General features: G+C 40.5%; 1 protein-coding gene across 5 annotated transcripts in view; it reads right to left on the bottom strand.

Moving 5' to 3' along the window:
- The window catches only part of C11H4orf33 (chromosome 11 C4orf33 homolog), an 855,122-nt gene that overhangs the window by 576,352 nt on the left and 260,512 nt on the right, over window positions 1–18,258 (bottom strand). Inside the window, exons 10-12 of one of the 5 annotated variants that reach the window (XR_014068176.1) lie at window positions 13,862–13,973; window positions 9,329–9,489; window positions 2,615–2,719 (exon numbers count right to left, since the gene is read on the bottom strand). The gene's annotated coding sequence lies outside the window, so the exon portion shown is untranslated. Of the gene's footprint in view, window positions 1–1,605; window positions 2,720–9,328; window positions 9,490–13,861; window positions 13,974–18,258 lie in introns of those variants that run through there. The other 4 variants (XR_014068174.1, XR_014068173.1, XR_014068172.1 and 1 more) reach the window with 4 other exon arrangements.

Genomic DNA, 18,258 nt, shown 5'->3' with positions numbered 1-18,258 from the left:
TTGAGCCATCAGGGAAGCCTTATGGTATACATATTTCACAATTAAAAAAAAAAAAATCTCTGCTACATGACCCAGCAATTTCACTCCTCAGTATATACATCTGAAAAAAAACCAAAAACCCTTATTCAAAAAGTTACACATACCCCAATGTTCATAGAAGCATTATTTACAGTTGCCAAAATATGGAAGCAACCTAAATGCCCATCGACAGATGAATGGATAAAGAAGATTTAATATACAAACACAAGATGGAATACAACTCAGCCACAAAAAAAGAAAAAAGGAACTAAATTTTGCCATTTGTAGCCACACGGATGGACTTAGAGGGTATTATGCTAAGTGAAATAAGTCAGACTGTAAAAGACAAAATACTGTATGATATCACTTATATGTATAATTTAAAAAATACAACAAAATAGTGATTTTAACCAAAAAAAAGAAGCAGACTCACAGATACAGAGAACAAACTAGTGGTTACCAATGGAGAGAGGCAGGGGAAGGGATAATTTAGGGGTGTGGGAGTAGGAAGTACAAACTACTGGGTTTGTAAGATATACCATATAACACGGGGAATATAGCCAATATTTTGTAATAAATGTAAATAGAGTGTAACCTTTAAAATTGTCAATCACTATATTGTATGCCTGTAACTTATATAATATTGCACTGGAACTATACTTCAATTAAAAAAAGAATGCCATGGAGCAACTAAGCCCAAGAAACACAATGACTGAGCCACTCTCCAGAGTCCGTGAGTCGAAACTAGAGAAAGCCTGCATGCAACAATGAAGACCCAGCACAGCCAAAAACGAACAAATGAACAAATAAAATTTAATTTAGAAAAAAGAAAGAAATCTCAGTCTTTCCTGCTTTGTGTAGCTTTCTTCCTTTAGGCTGAAGTCCCCACCCTACCATCAGCTTTTGAAATTCAACCCTCCATTCAAGGCTGCTGATTAAACATTCCTTAGTCAAGTCTCTCCACCAGATGCAAACTCACCCTCTCAGAATCCTAACAGTAATCTGGAATGCAGCAAAGTGCATTACAGAGCACTTTTTCATATATCATATCATTTGATATTCATAAAACATTGTATTACCCATTTTAAATAAATAAAATTTATGTGAGAAAAGTCATGTAGCCAGCTAAGGTCAAACCACTGGCATGCAGCTTAGGATCCAACCTACAGCTTCCAGGTTTATATGAAGCTGCCCCAAACCTGCTAAATCTAACTCTGAGCACTAACCACGCACTTTCTTGAACTATTCATTATTCATAAGACTTTTAATAGCTCTACTAAGCTACAGACTCCTTGAGGACAGGGACCAAGTCCCAAACAGTTTTGTCATCTCAGCAATCCTAAGCATGAAAGTGAAAGTGTTAGTTGCTCAGTCGTGTCTGACTCTTTGAGACCCCATGGACTGTAGTCTGGTAGGCTCCTCTGTCCATGGAATTCTCCAGGCAAGAATACTGGAGTGGAGTGCCATTCTCTTCTTCAAGGGATCTTCCCAATCCAGGGATTGAACCCGTGTCTCCTGCATTGCAGGCAGATTCTTTACTTTCTGAGCCCAATCCTAAGCATATATTCAATCAATTCTATGGAATTAATAAAATAATAATCTGTGGTAAATTTATATAATAATAAAATGGACCTTAGTAACCAAACACACATAAACAATCTAGATTTGAAAATTATAAGCACCACAAAATAGGCACTGTATTTCTAACTGCTTCTGTGTGTGTATGCTCCATCACTCAGTCGTGTCTGACTTTTTGGGACCCCCATGTACTGTGGCCCGGCAGGCTCCTCTGTCCGTGGGATTTCCCAGGCAAGAATAGTTGAGTGGGTTGCCATTTCCTATTCCAGGGGATCTTCCTGACCCAGGGATCAAACCTGCATCTCCTGCATTGGTAGGCAGATTCTTTACCACAGAGCCACCTGGGACATCCCTGTCCAGATGGATAAGATATCCAAACAGTTAATTCATGTGAAAAAAAAAAAAAAAAAGTTGTTCAGAAAAATCATAACTGGCTTTAGCTGAGTAATACTCAATTTCTGCATTTGCCTTAACTTCTCTGCCATTTACTAGCTGTGTTATTTTAGGCAGTCATTCGAAATGTTTTGATAAGGGTTATCACCACATTCTTACTCATTCATTTCTGCAAAATGTTTTATCCTGTTTCCACTTAAGAAAGCTAAACAAACTGATGTTTTGCATTACTGACTTTGTTAAATAACAGCATCTGCACTGCAAAGGTTTATCCACACTTCTTGGCCAGGTCTGAGTGGTCTAACTCAGTATATTTTATAGCAGATGGTCTCTAAATTGGACTTGGAGTGATAATTCTGGATCTTTGCTTTTCTACTTCTTAACATTTATTTGAGGATTAATTGCAAATGTCTGATACTAGCAGCATGCTATGCTGACTGATCTAATCTCCAGCAGCCCTCAAACATATAAATTTCAAATTGGATTATTTTACTAGTCTTCATACACTGATAGCCCCTATCATTTACTAGACATCCCTTTATGTTCCACTTCTGATAAATTTACTGAAATTGACCTTATATTCTTATGAAAAGGAGACTAGAGTGAAGATTGTAGAACATATTACCAATGCAGTACACAGTGTTTCCATGATGAGCTGTGGTCATCTGCTGTAGCCACTAAACCCAGGCATTCCCACGTACTCTCACGACATCAGGGTGACACCTTCAGCCTAGTAAAGAAATTTTCCTGTTAGAAATCTCTGAAGTTGGCCATGTCAGTGAAGCACTAAGTATTTTTAGATGACCCATGGAGTGCAGAGCTCTCTGCCAGGTGGCCATGCCTATGCATGAACAAGTCTGTCACTGTCCTGTATAATGATGCAATGATGCAATATGGACCAAAGAAGCTGGCAATCCACAACAGGTTTTGGGGAAGAGAGAAATGAGAGGTTCTTCACACAATGTCAGAGGTTCTTCTGACATTTCCCGATTTTTTTTCCCTTGACACAGCACTCAACTCTTCTTTATAATATTGTCCATGAAATAAGAGGGGCTTTCCTGATGGCTCCGTGCAAACAATCCACCTGCAATGCAGAAGCCATAGGAGACATAGGTTTGATCCCTGGGTTGGGAAGATCACCTGGAGGAGGAATGGCAACCCTCTCCCGTATTCTTACCTAGAGAATCCCATGGACAGAGGAGCCTGTCAGGCTACAGCCCCTGGGTTCATGCAGAGTCAGATATCATTGAAGTGGCTTAGCACACACACATGTGTGTGAAGTAAGAGAGGGCACCCCCAGGCTCCTGGCTGATGCCCCAAAGAAGGGTGGAGAGCAGAAGTGTGGTACAGCACCACAATGAGACAGCTCCCCGGCCAGGGCTCCCACACCAAGCCTCCTGCGGCACCCCCTGGCTTTGTGGAGGCGCACACTTGTTTGTCATGGTGCCGAGGTTAATTGTTCTCGCTTTGCTTGAAGCTCGTTCCTTCACATGAAGCCAAGGCAGGCACTGCACACCAAGGAAGCTGAATCTTGGCTTGGGAAATAACAAAGGTCTTTTCTGTTTCACAGCTAAAGAGACTGAAACTCAAGAAAGATGGAGGGAATGTACTTTAAACAATTTGTAGCTATTTTGCTTGATTTTCCCTTGAAGCAATAAATAACTGTGCTCCCTGTTGCTGGTATTTTATCAAGCTCTGTTTGTTATAACTGTGCATTATGTTCCATACAAGACAGCGTCTTTGAGCTCTTTTCGTATTTCCCTACTACAATTTAACTCCGTGAGGAGCAATACCAATGTGCCACCAGGATGGAAAAGAAATAGCAGGACCTGCTGCTATTAAATACCCCCACCCGAATGCAGATCTATTAGGAACAAGTGAATGCCAAGTTGGCTTTTTTAGTGTGAATTAACGTGGTGAAAAAAAGTAAGTGGGGCCCCTAGATTAACAGTCACTCCCTGCTGATGATGACCTTGGCCACTAAGAGAACCAGGACAAGATAAAATTATTTCCAAACACAGTATACATACCCTCCTAACCCTCCTGAACACAGAAGAGCAGCAGTAGTGGGGGAGGATCTCTGAAGAAGGTCCTATTAGTTTGAGTTTTTTAACCAAGTGTGATTTAGTTTGTTTCTCTGTAAAAGGAAGAGAAGTCAGGGAATATTCATGTCATAATGACGAGTTGCAACCAGCTAGAGTCACTGTTCCTCAAATCCTGAGGCCCATGACATGGATTTAGGACATTTGATTTATCTGCTCCCAAGGCCTGTACTCACAGTTAGTAATAATAACAACTAAAATGTAGATAGTCAATGCTCCAATTCAAAGCATTTTGTATTTCCATTTTTCATTTGATCCTTAGAAACAAACAGAGGTAAGTAGGTGATGACCCTCCTTATTTCTATCACAACTGGGTCACTCAGTGATCACTTCAGTATTCTTTTCTATAAACCAGGCATTTATTACAAAGCATTAACTAATCCCTCGGCTTGAGTTAATCCAAATCACTAAAAATAAATTGCAAGCCACTTTTGACTTCCCTGGTGGCTCAGACGGTAAAGCATCTGCCCACAGTGCGGGAGACCTGGGTTCGATCCCTGGGTTGGGAAGATCCCCTGGAGAAGGAAATGGCAATCCACTCTAGTACTCTTGCCTGGAAAATCCCATCGGCAGAGGAGCCTGGTGGGGTACAGTCCATGGGGTCCCAAAGAGTTGGACACGACTGAGTGACTTCACTTCACTTCACTTTTCAAATGCAGAAGGATGAAGAAGATAAGGTTTGTGTTTCAGATTCAGCAGCTTCTTCCTTTCCTTTTCCAATTAAATTGTTGTTGTTTAGTTGCTAAGTCGTGTCCAACTCTTTTGTAACCCCATTGACTGTAGCCCGAATAAGTGATACCAAAAGGACATCTGCCAGGAAAAAGACCTAGGAGTGTGTGGACATGTGCACTGCCTGAGTTCTAAGTGATCAGGATGTGAGCAGAACACACGTACCCTGGGCCCTCTAATCCTCACAGTCTGCCCAAGTGTTGACAGGAAAATCCTCTGCCAGGAAGAATCCACCTCCTCAAAAGACAAGACAGTCCCGGAATTGGTACTAGCAAGACGCTATTGTGGTGAGGGATGGGAGAAGCACAGCAGTGACATTTCTCTTGGCCGTATGAAAGCAGTAAATCTGGTTGTGAAGACAAGTAAACTTGAATTGTGGGGAAAATGTTCTCCAGCAAAAACTCCCAGGGGCTCAGAAAACGTTTTCATATTAATAATAGTTCACAGATGGAGTCTTTCAACTTAGAAATTTTAAGATGTCATCGAGTACATAATCTAATAAAGAATGCTAGGACATTAAAAGTAATATAAATAAAGGAAATGTAATCCATGTAAGGGTCATTTGGATAATTATTTCATCTCTTGCATCCAGAATTTTGAAATGAAATATAGTCTTTCCTCACTCCTTCTGCAATAAGTCATTTATAAAAAGTAAGTGGCTTCACAAATAAATGACTGTATCTATGACTACTCTCCCAAAATCAATAATACATTTATTGATAATTCTGCATTTAAAGGTTCATTTCACCTTAGTATTGACATTCTGTCTCCTCTGCCATTTCATTAGATTTAAAATTTTTCATTCTTGGTAATGAACTGTAAGAAAGTTGCTATGTTAGAAACTAGCCCCATTTCAAGTTGGGCAATGCAACTCAATATATCATTTTCTATTAATTACTGTAATCGGTAAAGTTTCTTGTGTGTGTGCTCAGCAAAATTAGAGTTAGGAGTCTGGCTTTATCTTGTAAGGCAAGAATTCTTGGCTTCTCCTTCAATACATCATTGAGGTGCTCTGTAAAACGGTGGTTGTTGTGGTTTAGGTGCTAAGTCATGTCCTACTCTTCTGTGACCCCAAGGACTATAGCCCGCAAGGCTCTCTGTCCATGGGATTTCCCAGGCAAGAATACTGGAGTGGATAGCCATTCCCTTCTCCAGAGGATCTTCCCAACTCAGGGATCAAACCCACATCTCTTGCATTGGCAGGCGGATTCTTTACCCCTGAGCCACCAAGGAAGACCCTCTGTAAAATGGAGCCATACCTAAAAACTTCCATTCTGTGAGCCTTCAGACAAGACTTGAATCAGTTCAACAAATCCTTTTGAGTGACTACAAAATCCCCAACACTGGGTGGAAGGACAGGGTTTCAGGAATGAAAATGTAGCACTGTCCTTGAGAAGCTCACAGTCTAGTGAGAAAGCAAATGCATACATGGAAAATCTCAAGAGAAAGTAGTAAGTCTCCAGGCCTGTAAACAGGAAAATTCAGCATGAAACAGGAGTGTCAGCCCACTGGGGAAATTTAGGAACTGCAGCAGTGGTAAGATGACATTTAAGCTGCACGCTAACCCTCTTTAATGTTAAGATTTCACAATAGTTAAAACATAAATGAATGTCTCAGTCAGCTCTAGCTGCTGTAACAAGATATCATAGACGGGTGACTTAAACAAGAGACATTTATTTCTCACAGTTACTGAGGTGAGAAGTCCAAGATCAAGGTACAGATAGTCTTCTTGCTCTATCTTCACATGGTAGAGAGAAAAACCTCTGGTGTATTAATGTAAGGGTATTAATCTCATCATGGAGCCTCTACCCTCTTGACCTCATATAAACCTAATCATCTAATTACCTCCCTGATTCCTGATCTTCTAATACCAAGACAATCAGGATTAGGGTTTAAACATTCCAATGGAAAGGAAAAGGGGGATACACACAAACATTCAATCTCTAGCAATGAGCATGTCCCATTGTATCAAATCACCAAGCAATTTAATAAAAGCATTACCACAATAGTTTAGCGTGTGAAAATCTGTATGGGAGCATCACCATGTGGAAGAAACAGGTTATCTCTTCAGAAGCACATCACTACACGGAGTCACTGCACAGCCTCAAATGGAATGACACAACCAGGGGAAAAGTTTTCCTCTCCACTGCATATTAACGCTATGACGCCATAATAGTTATAATTTTAAAATCTGGAGCAGGCAAGACTAGAAAAGCAGGGTTATACTGCCATCTGCTGGCAGGACTCCAGGATGACTGTCTATAAGAATATTCCATTTGCAGGTTCCGCCAGCAATAATAAGTACAGGTGGGGGGAAGTATTGATACTTATCATTAGCTATTTTATTAGAAAACATATATTTAAAACTCATTTCCAATAAACTGAGTTTATGACCTCATCTGCACTGTATTCTAATCAGATAAGGAAATGTTAATGGTATCTTCTTGGTAAGTTTTTAAATAGTAACCACAGAACTAAATATATTTTTGTATTCCTACTCTTGAATTTTTTTATATACACCTTGTTATTTCCAGCACAATTTAATAAGATAAACTACAGGGACAAGGCAGCATTTTCCGTTAGGTTTCAATTAACTAAAGCAAGATATTGTTGATGCTTGAATGAAGTAGACTATAATACATTTCATTTGTTGACCAACAAAATATTTAAATGCCTTTTCTTTGTCCTGGTTTGAGAACAGATTTTATTTCACCAAATCCAAGCATTGTATGCACTTCCCTAACTTTCCCTGAGGCCTTCCTTTAACTATAAAACCATTTATGACCAAAAAAATTACGTAAACCAGTTGTTCCCTTACTTGCTGGTTTTCATTATATCCTGAAACATCCATTCAGCATTTTTATCTGCTAATGTAACAGAAACTCATCTGCTCAATGAGATTTATTACTTGTTTTTTTTCCCACATGTTCACAAGATATTCTTGTACATTTTGCAATGGGCCTTTATTATCTAGTAATGATGGCTTGCAAATTAAATTAGTTTTTAATGGCATAGTTAAATTCTAATTTATGTTTTGGAGCTTTGTTTAATTCATTTAGGTATAATGCAATCATTTTCTTGCTATTTTCTTACATTACATAGAAAGAACAAAAGAACAGGGGCTCATCATCACATTCAGTTGTTTTGACTTTATTAAATCTTGTCACTAATTGCATTTCCCCCAAGAAACTTTCAAAACAATTGCAGTCCGATCTTTTGGGCAAAACTATCTAGTTGCTCAGCATTCTGCATAAGAAGTTGATCAAACTATTACTGTAACTCAGGGTTGGTTAGATACTGCACTTTCTTATACTCATTATAACCCCACTGTGCTGTGTAATGTACTGGGCAATTATTCTTTTGCAACAAATTCCTTTCCAGTGAGCTCTCTTTCTTTCCTGAACATTCAGGAAAACCAAAACCAAGAGTGATCATTAGCAGCACAGAAAGTAATCTTTTATAATGTCTACTTGCATTTTCTTCCCTCTCAATCGACAGAACTTTCATAGACCCAGTTGCAATAACCTTTTATAATACCTTCTCGCTGGGGTCCACACAGCAAGAGCAAAAAAAACCCTTAACGACTTTTCAACCTTTTAAACCAGAAACTGGATTCTGGAGCTGCATAAGAATAATTGATATGATTTAGAATTTCCTGAGCAGGCTTGACCCTTCCTTGGTGTTGATAGTTTTTCCAAGAGGACTGAAGCGCACAGGTGGTATTTTAATGAGGACTCTCTGCATCATTGGCTTTTTAAAGTTCTCATCCAAATAAGGATAAACTCTCAGGCCCATTCCTTTTTTCTAATGAGAAAAATAAATCTTGTACCCAGGGGAATTCTTCCTTTCCGATTCAATTTGTGTGTGCGTTTCTGCATATGATTCCTGCAGAGTTTTTAAGTACAACATGCAGATACTTGAGGTGATTGGATCACAAATTCTGTTCCTTATTCTGACCATCACCTTTTACATTCTTGATATTGGCTACCAAAGGGGAAAAGAGTTTGAGTATCCGCAAAACATTCTCTTGTTCTGGAAAAGCAACTCATTACACCAGTTTCACCGATTAGGAACCAGGAGTGGCCTTATCACAAATAAAGACCACACTGGACAGATCACCTTTCCTTATTTCTAATGAAGGTAATGCAAGAGTATTTACTATTTTTGAGGTAAGAGAAAAATCAACTTTTCAGTATATGTCTTTTTATGGTTTTAATTTTTTCCCTGCACATGTTCTACTTTTTTACAAAGCCTTCCAAAAATATCAATGTGCTGTTAACATGTGATATTACCCCTGATTTTAATTCAGTTGATTATGTTATCTTTTAAAGGATGAGAAAGAGATAAACAGAAGTCCTTTTACATGTAAGAACACTTCTCTAGGAAACCAACGAAGACTAAAAAGCCTCCCTGTTCACCTGAAACTCTCACAACACTGTTAATTGGCTATACCCCAGTACAAAATGTTTTTGGTGTTAAAAAAATAAAATAAAATTTTAAAAAGTCACCTTGGTGGTAATCTCCTTGTTCCCCTGACTGAACCATCTTTGGTGTCTTCCGCAAATTTACTTCTGACAATGACTAGCACAGCACCCACAGAATGGATCCAAGATTATAAGTTGGTCCTTGAAATTTACTTATTCAGGAGACACATCTGCACTGAAGCAAGCTTGGAAAGAAAAGAATATTTGAAGAAAAAGCAAATTGCTTCAAAGTTCACCTCTGCTCTTAGCCATTCATATACTGCTATCCATTTCCTGGGAGCTGTGTGCTGAGGGGGAACTCTGGCTCATAATAACACACTTGGCTCAATTCATTCCTTAGTTCACTAGCTGTTGAATAACACACCTTGTTTTTTGCATAATCATCACTGAAATCTAGCACTGCAGTTCACTCTTATGGTGATATTGTTAGAGCCTCAGAGGAGGAATGGGATCTATTACGACATAATTCAGATGAAAATTTATAGACTGTTAATTACATTCAATGTAAACTTCTTATATTTTTTTATTTCTACCCAGTGTAACCGTAACCTTTAAAAATTAAGCATCCATGACATAACTGACGTATGAGCCATCTACACATCTAAACAGCTAGTGTCTCTGTGCATGCGGGCTCAATCATGTCTGACTCTTTGCAATCCCATTGACTATAGCCTGCCCCTCTGTCCATGTAATTTTCCAGGCAAGAATACTGGAATGGGTTGCCATTTTCTTCTTCAGGGGATTTTCCAGACCCAGGAATCGAACCTGTGTCTCTCACATCTCCTGCATTGGCAGGTGGGTTCTTTACCACTGGTGCCACCTGAGAAGCCCTAGTGTTCTCTGTACTGTGCTGAGCTTGGTCACTCAGTCATGTCCAACTCTTTGCAACCCCATGGACTGTGACTCACCAGGCTCCTCTGTCCGTGGGGATTCTCCAGGCCAGAATACTGGAGTGGGTTGCCATGCCCTTCTCCGGGAGGTCTTTCCAACCTAGGGATCGAACCCAGATGTCCCTCACTGCAGGCGGATTCTTTACCATCTGAGCCACCAGGGAAGCCCTTAGTGCTCTCTAGGTCCTGCCAATAACGTTCCAGCCATGGAAGCCCCCAACCTTCCACACTAGGCTTCTGCCAGCTGAACCACCTGTGGGTCCCCAATTGCTCGCTGTCAGGGGCTGAATTACGTCCCCCCAAGAAGATATGTTGAAGTCCTAACTCCCAGTGCCTCAGAATATGACTTTACTTGTTTGGAAATAGGTTTCTGGCAGGTAAAATTAGTTAAAATTTGATTTTACTGTAACAAAATAAGCCCTTCATCCAAGATGACTAGTGTCCTCATAAAGACATACAGGGAGAATATCACGTGACCACAGAGGCAGAAACCGCGTGATAAACAGCTGCAAGCCAAGCGACACCATGAATTGACAGCCACCACCAGAAGCTGGGGAGAGACAAGGAAGTTTTCTACCCCTTCTCAGAGGGCGCAGGACCCTGCTGACACCTTGATTTTGGACCTCCAGCTTCTAGAACAGTTGTAGAATAAAGTTCTGTTGTCTTCAGCCATCCTAGTTGGTGGTACTTTGTGATGACAGTCCTAGGAATGTGATACACCTACCCACAAACCAGAGGCTTATCCTGACCTAAAATCAAGCCCACTAGTAACAACGGCTTCCCACTTGCCAGGGGTCAAAAGGACTTAGAAGTAATTATGAGTGTGTTTCACTCACAAGTATATCAGATCCCATAGATTTGCTTGAAAAGCCAACCCTCAAATGATAACACTCCTAATAGAGATGTGGTTTTAAATTTCAAATGATTTTTATGAAAAAATGATTTTTGAAATGTAATCTAAGTAGGATATACCTATTTGGATGAAGTGTATGTTTCCATTTTTGTCATTAAATTTTGCCATGAAGGTGTCTAAGGTTACTACATTTTTAACTTAAGAAAAGTTATATGTTTTATAAGTAAACTTATTTTGGTCATGGAAATAAACACACAACTGGGAAAAGTTTGGTTTGGACTCAAAGGAAATCAGGTGTGTGCGTGTGTGTGTGTGTGTGCATTATATTCATTGAACATATATATTTGTTCAATATAAAAAATAAAAGGTTAGCATTTTATTTAATTTTTAAAGGAAACTATACTTACAAGGGTCAGAAAAAGAAAAGAATATCTTTTATTTAGATTTGAAGAAGACTTGCAAATTTAACAACAGAGTCCCTCATAAGTGTGTTATTGTTTGGTTTGGGTGTGTTGCGTTATTAACTTTCACCACACACAAGACACTCAGGAATGGCTCGCTTTTTAAAGTCTTTTTAGGACATGCAAATATTTCCAAGAACCTTATCCTCAGATACTTGTTCTCATGAACAAACCCTACAGTATTTTCCAAACTTTTTCAGCTTGCCTTAATTTAAGAAATGCATGAAGATGACCCACTACAAACAGACCTCTCTATGTACATAACTTATATGAATACATATATCGATGTATGGTTGAAACAAACATTTCACAAAGCAATATGTGTTCTTGTTACTTGTAATCACTCGAATATCTCCCATTCTATTGTATTTAGTTTCGATAACGCTGGTCTTGATCCACTAAACCTATTCCACAATGGTTCAACAGCCAACCCTAAAATAATGACCATAAATTCTATCATATGGCTTCAATGCTTCCACAGTCCCTGCTGAAGCACCCTGAGCCCCAATTTCCCCTCTTATCTTTCCAGTTTATTCCTTGAGAATCCCAACTCCTATAATTCTTCTACCCAACCAGGACATATATTAGTAATTCATTGATCCCACCACTTGCCCTTGAATCCATCCCTTTCCATCTCTTTACCCTTCACATCAGATACATTCCATGACCCCTTACTGTAATCTCTTCTGTGCACACTCTCCCTTCCTTTGCCTCCTCTCGCTTTGCCACACTGTCCTGGTGAAACTCTGACCTTGGTTAAATCTAATTCTGGGAACCCTGGGCCCGTGTGCCAGCAGGTAAGCAGAGCCAAAGGGAAGTATCCTGCTTGACGCTGGTCCCACCTGCCATCTGCCAGCACTGACTCCAGCTGGGCCTGGTGCTGCCCTTGTAAATCTCATCCAACCTCTTGGCTCTGAATATCCACTGATGACTCCCACTTTACGTCTACAGCCCTGCTCTGTCCGCTGAAGTGCAGATGTGTGATACAGCTGCCTGTTTAGCAGCCCTACATGGAGGTCTAACAGACACTTCAGAGTGATCATGACAGAAGCAGAGCTGGTCTCCACTCCCTACCTCAGTCTGCCTCTCCTGTAGTCTCCTCATCTCAGGAAATGCAGCTACCTTCTCTCAGTTGCTTTCCACCTGACTCACAGCAAATGCTGGAGCTCCTCAGGAAGCCCTCCGCAAACCTCATGCTACAGCTCCTTTTCGGACCTCCTTTTCCCTAGTCTTTCACACACTCAGCCTGCACCAGGCACATTCCAACATCAGAGCCTTGATACTGGCTGCCTACCCCCAGACCCCACCCAGCTGAGTGGATTTTTCTTTTCTCTTGTAGTTTCACGGCTCACCTTCCTCGGATCTTAATAATAAATGTGTGTGATAGATGAATGAATGATGCCAGTGTCATACAAGCACACACTCTGCACCTGAGTTTCAAAGGTAAAACCAAATGTTCCCAGAGAATAAACGCGATGTCAGTCCATTTTCTACAACCTCGAGACCCGCGTGTAAGGCCTGATCTCTTTTGTGCCGCCGTGGATACAGAATCAGGAGCACTCGTCCTAGTGATGACTCTGTCCCTGACTGACCTGGGAAAGACACACACACCACACAAAGGGAGTAAGGAAGACAGAGACACCTGGATCTTCCTGGACTTCTGGCTTCCCATTCCTAGGATATTTGCTTGGGAGACACAACTGTTTTGAGGATACTGCTGAAGGACAGGGAAGTGCAGATTTCTGAGAGCTCAAGCTGGGACTCAAATTTCGTCCAAAGGCCTTGGAGTCTGCTAGGGAAGGCAGAATCTAGAAAAACTGTAAATCAGAAGTTCAAGTGGTTCTCTGTTTTACAAGAAGTCTGAATTTACCTATTGAATTTACCTATCTTAGGAGAAACTCCTCACTCTACAGAGCCTGTTAACTGTGCAAACTATAAAGCAAAGCACCTATTCTAGACGCCCAGTTAGCACAGAAGAGTTCAAGAAAGGAAAGAAAATAGGTTGTTTTGGGAATCAGATCAATCACATCAGGACATTTAGGTTGCTTTAGGAGATAGGGATGGAGTGCTAAAAAATCCCCTCATTTGGCTACTTGGAGCAGATTTGAATACCTGTGGGGTGAGGGCTGTGACTGACAAATGAATTTAACAAGAGGCTCGAGAGGGACTGAGGAACTGTCACTGATGAAACAATTCATAAAATCTTTAAGACCAAAAAAAAAAAAAAAGCAATATCACATAATAAGCACTCAAAAAATGCAATTAGATCTAAATGTTGGCACACACTGATCTGATTTAGAGCCTGGATGACCAAATATAACTTAAGCGTTGAAAAGGAAATAGCTCTCCTCACCTCTGCCCCTTCAAGTCCTGAGGCTTTGAGATCCTGCAAAGACAGGACTCTTGACCCAAGAGGTCGGCACCATGAGCAGTCACGTAGGTAAGACTTTCAGAGGCCACAGGACCTGGAAAGAGAAGAGCATATGGGATGAGTTTGTCCACATACGTGAGACACCCATTCAGGGACTCCCAGAAAGAGCCTGGGACACTTGGAGGGGGCAAGCTCCATATGGATGGAATGGGGAGGGGCTCAGAGAAATGTGATTTTAGCCCACATGTAAAGGAAAGCCTGAAGGCTGCTTTGGCCAGAATGTGTTGGTACATACTCATGAGACAAATGAGAATAATTTTAAGAAGCATGAAAGTGAAAGAAAGTGAAGTCACTCATGGGATTTTCCAGACAAGAATACTAGAGTGGGTTGCCATTTCCTTCTCCAGGAGATCTTCCCGACCCAGGGATTGAACCCTGGTCTCCCACATCGTAGGCAGATGCTTTACGATCTGAGCTACCAGGGAAGAAGCATGCATAGGTTTAAATCGATTTGATAAATCCAGAATCAAAGGTGGACTAGGAAATCAAATCTTGGTCTAGTCAATTCCTAAAGGGAAATGACAGCGGGATTTCCTCAAAGGATTCCAAGACCGGGTCGATACAGGCCCAGTTCATGCAGGCTTCCAAGATCTCCTAATTAAGAAACCTTGGGACCTCTTCAGAATGGAAGCTCGGAAAGTCTCAAACTTGGAGAACCACTTTTAAGTGATTGTTTATAACCATGACTTATATTATAAAATAATGACTCTTTCTGTGGTGTGAAGAGTTACCTGGGGCCATCAAAACAAAACCCCACAAACCCAAGGTGAGACCCCCTACAGATGTTTTAAGTATGACCTGCATGTAGTTTTGATTATAACAGACAATCTATCACACGAGAAAAAACAAACAAAAAATGAAAGAAAGAAGGAGGGAGGGAGGAAGGAAGGAGGAGGGAAGGAAAGATTCAAATGAAAAGAAAAAAAAAAACCCATGGCACAACAGTTTTAACAAACTTGGTTTTTTGTTGTTTGTTTGTGGCAAATCAATTTACAGTAAGTTCTACATAATTAAGTAGCATTACATATATAATTTTTCAAAGTGAAGAGTTTTTCCACTTTGCAACTTGGTATTCATTTCTTTTTTAAATAAAGATTTTAAATAATTCCTTGTTTTAAATTTGCCACCTGGAGCCTTAAAATTTGCCCTCGACTTTGTGATTCACGATGCGCTCTCAAATGGGCGTTATTAACAATGCTGAGCCATCTGGTAGCCTCCTGTTTGAGCCAATCACTCTTGCTAAGTAGGTATTAAGATCATTTGTTCTTGTAATGCTGAAGGAGCGCATATGCTGTAAACTTGTAAATGTAGCAATCTCTTAAAACATTATTTTAAATTTGAGTGTCCTCTAAATTTTCATGCCCTCTACCCTAATTACAGCTCTGCCCTTGAAATCTGTTTCATTGGCACTTGAACTAAAGTATCATTGAAAGGGGGCTTCCCAGGCAGCACTAGCCATAAAGAATCTGCCTGCCAATGCAGGAGATGCAGAAGACACAGATTCTATCCCTGGGTTGGGAAGATCCCCCGCAGAAGGAAATGTCAACCCACTCCAGTATTCTTGCTCGGAAAATTCCATGGATAAAGGAGACTGGCGGGCTACAGTCCATGGAGTCCCAAAGAGTAGGACATGACTGAGTGACTAAACACACACACACAAATCACTGAAAGGAACTAAGGAGGGGGAATGCTTATGAAGCCTTGAGGGAAGTAAAGAAAAGACATATCTAAGTGATATTAAAGAGAGACTCTTTCTGTTTAACCCTTAGTTAATGGAACAAGCAAACTATTTTCCTAGCTTTCAAATTATATAGGACTTTATTATACCTTTCAAGTTCAATATTAGGTTTGAGACTCTAATATTGGTAGAAAGGGCCAATAAAATAAAAAATCTATTGTTGTTGTTATTTAGTAGTTCAGTCATGTTTGACTTTTTACGACCCCATGTATGGTATGTAGCACACCAGGATTCTCTTTCCATGGAATTTTCCAGGCAAGAATACTGGAATGGGTTGCCATTTCCTTCTCCAGGGGAACTTCTCAACTCAGGGATCGAATCTGCATCTTCTCTGTCTCTTGCATTGGCAGGTGGATTCTTTACCACTGAGCCACTGTTCAAAAATTAAAAAAAAAAAAGAGACACTCCCAGGATCACCAGCTACCATCAATACTCCAATATCCACTAAATTTCTAACTTGTCATTGGCTCGTCTATAAACATACAAAGCCATCTACTATGGAAAGGTCACTATCACATGACACATAATGGGCCAGAAGACAATAACTAGCGAAGTAAAAACACGATCAAATTGCTGGACAATTTTCTCATTAAATTAAAAAAAATGACACCTCAAAACAATACAAAACTTAGCTCTCATATTTGCATTGGTTATGCAATGTATAGATGCAGTCCATGTTTGTTGCTGACGATTCTATTAAGAGCTCTCTAGGAATTTTTTTTTTCTCTATACCCAGTTGGTATTCCATGACAACAAAAAGATTATTCACAGATTGACCTTCATTAACTTTTAAACTGTACAAAGAAACCCCTAGACAATGTCAGTGTCTGAATACCACAACAGCAAGAAGGATGCGAGACCGTCGGGCTAGAGGGACCGGAAGAGAAGAATGCACACAGAAGGAAGGGGCTTCACTAGAAAACAGGTAATTGTGGTCCTCAGTCAGTGCTGGGAAGGGGACAGAATGTGTGGAGAAGACTGTTGATGGGTCACAGGGAGGCAGGAAAGACCATGTCCTTCCTGGATCTCCAAAGACCCAGCTCTTCCCTGGTCATTTCATCATTTTATTTTATAAAACCAGGAAATCCTCCATTCCTGTGTCATGCTATCATGTCCATTTTGGGGTGGGTGGAACACATAAAATGAAATCATCAGCCCTGGAGAAGGTCATGGCAACCTACTCCAGTATTCCTGCCTGGAGAATCCCACGGACAGAGGACCCTGGTGGGCTATGGTCCATAGGGTTGCAAAGAGTTGGACACAACGGAAGCAACTTAACATACAGCACACCTTTCAGCTGAGAGGGGAAAAGCAGTAGCTTCCCACTTACGTCAGCATATATTACAGGGAGCAGAAGAGAAGGGACACTTATTACATGCTGGGCTCCAAATAAAGTGTAGTTTATGTTCCCTAGGAGTTCACATTCAGAAAAAAAATCATGTAGTGATCCTCAAAACAACCCCAAAAAGGGTATAGGGAGATCTGATAATGGAACAGCTCACTGGAAAGAGCAAGGGGTCTTAAATCCCCGAGTTACAAAGCAGCCTAAAGAGAAACCATTATTCCATGCCTGAGCCATGCTACATGTCCTGGACCGCAGCTTTCTTTTCCATGCCGAATTGTGTTCTCACATCTATTGTTGCAAGTGTTTCAGGGCCAATAGTAACTGGAGAGTCCAGTTTCTGAAACGGCTGGAGAGCAGATTGGTAGAAGATCGAGGGGCAGTTCCCCGGAGGAGGGAGCCCTTTTTCTCAACACTCCAGTTGTCTCCCCATCACTGGAAGCAGAGAAGGCAGAGCCCAGTCATGCTGCTGTAATAGCCTGTGATTAAACCTTGGCTGAACTTTCCCCCACAAAACAAGGTATCATATAAAGTATCCAAAATCGGGAGTATTAGGGGAAAACAATCATTCACTTGTTCAACCAAAGAGAGGTTTCTGGATCTAATTGTTACCTGCAGTGCACACCACACAAAGGTTGCTGGCGACAAGGCAGAGTTGTATAAATAGCATGACAAACAGCTGCAGATTTCAATTACTCCATGATCATCAGTGTATAGAATAAAGAGGCAATTTTGCAGAGAAACCACAGGGAATACATTGGACTGACAACTGCCTGGAATTCAATTTGCCAAAGTGATATTGAAATATGGGAGAGAAGTCGAGGTGCGCTGATTAAGTTTCAAGCTGCTGCGTTACTAATACTGTCTCACGAACCTGTCGGCTCTGTTGTCACCATAGCAACATGATCATCAGAGCAATCCTGAAAACAGGCTACACCACAGACTGTTCATTTACATTTGTGATAAATGTTGGGAGAGTCAGGTACATTAATAAGCCAGGACTTTCACACAACCTGGCAACCTAGAAAAATTGCAAAGAGCAGAAAATATTGTTTTTCTATACCTGTAGCTATTTGACACATATAACCAAACAAATAAGAGATGAATGAACAGGAGAGTCAAATGTTAATCCAAGAAGAAACAAAAACCAGAAAATTTGTTTTAAAATAGCACTGGTGATATTTAGATTTGCCCAGAGTACTTACTGGAGAAAAAAAAAACCTTCCTTGAGATATTTGA

Source organism: Giraffa tippelskirchi, chromosome 11 (assembly GCF_054371585.1).
Source record: "Giraffa tippelskirchi isolate mGirTip1 chromosome 11, T2T-mGirTip1v1.2.pri, whole genome shotgun sequence".
NCBI lineage: Eukaryota > Metazoa > Chordata > Mammalia > Artiodactyla > Giraffidae > Giraffa > Giraffa tippelskirchi.
This window is presented reverse-complemented; position numbering and strand designations above follow the sequence as displayed.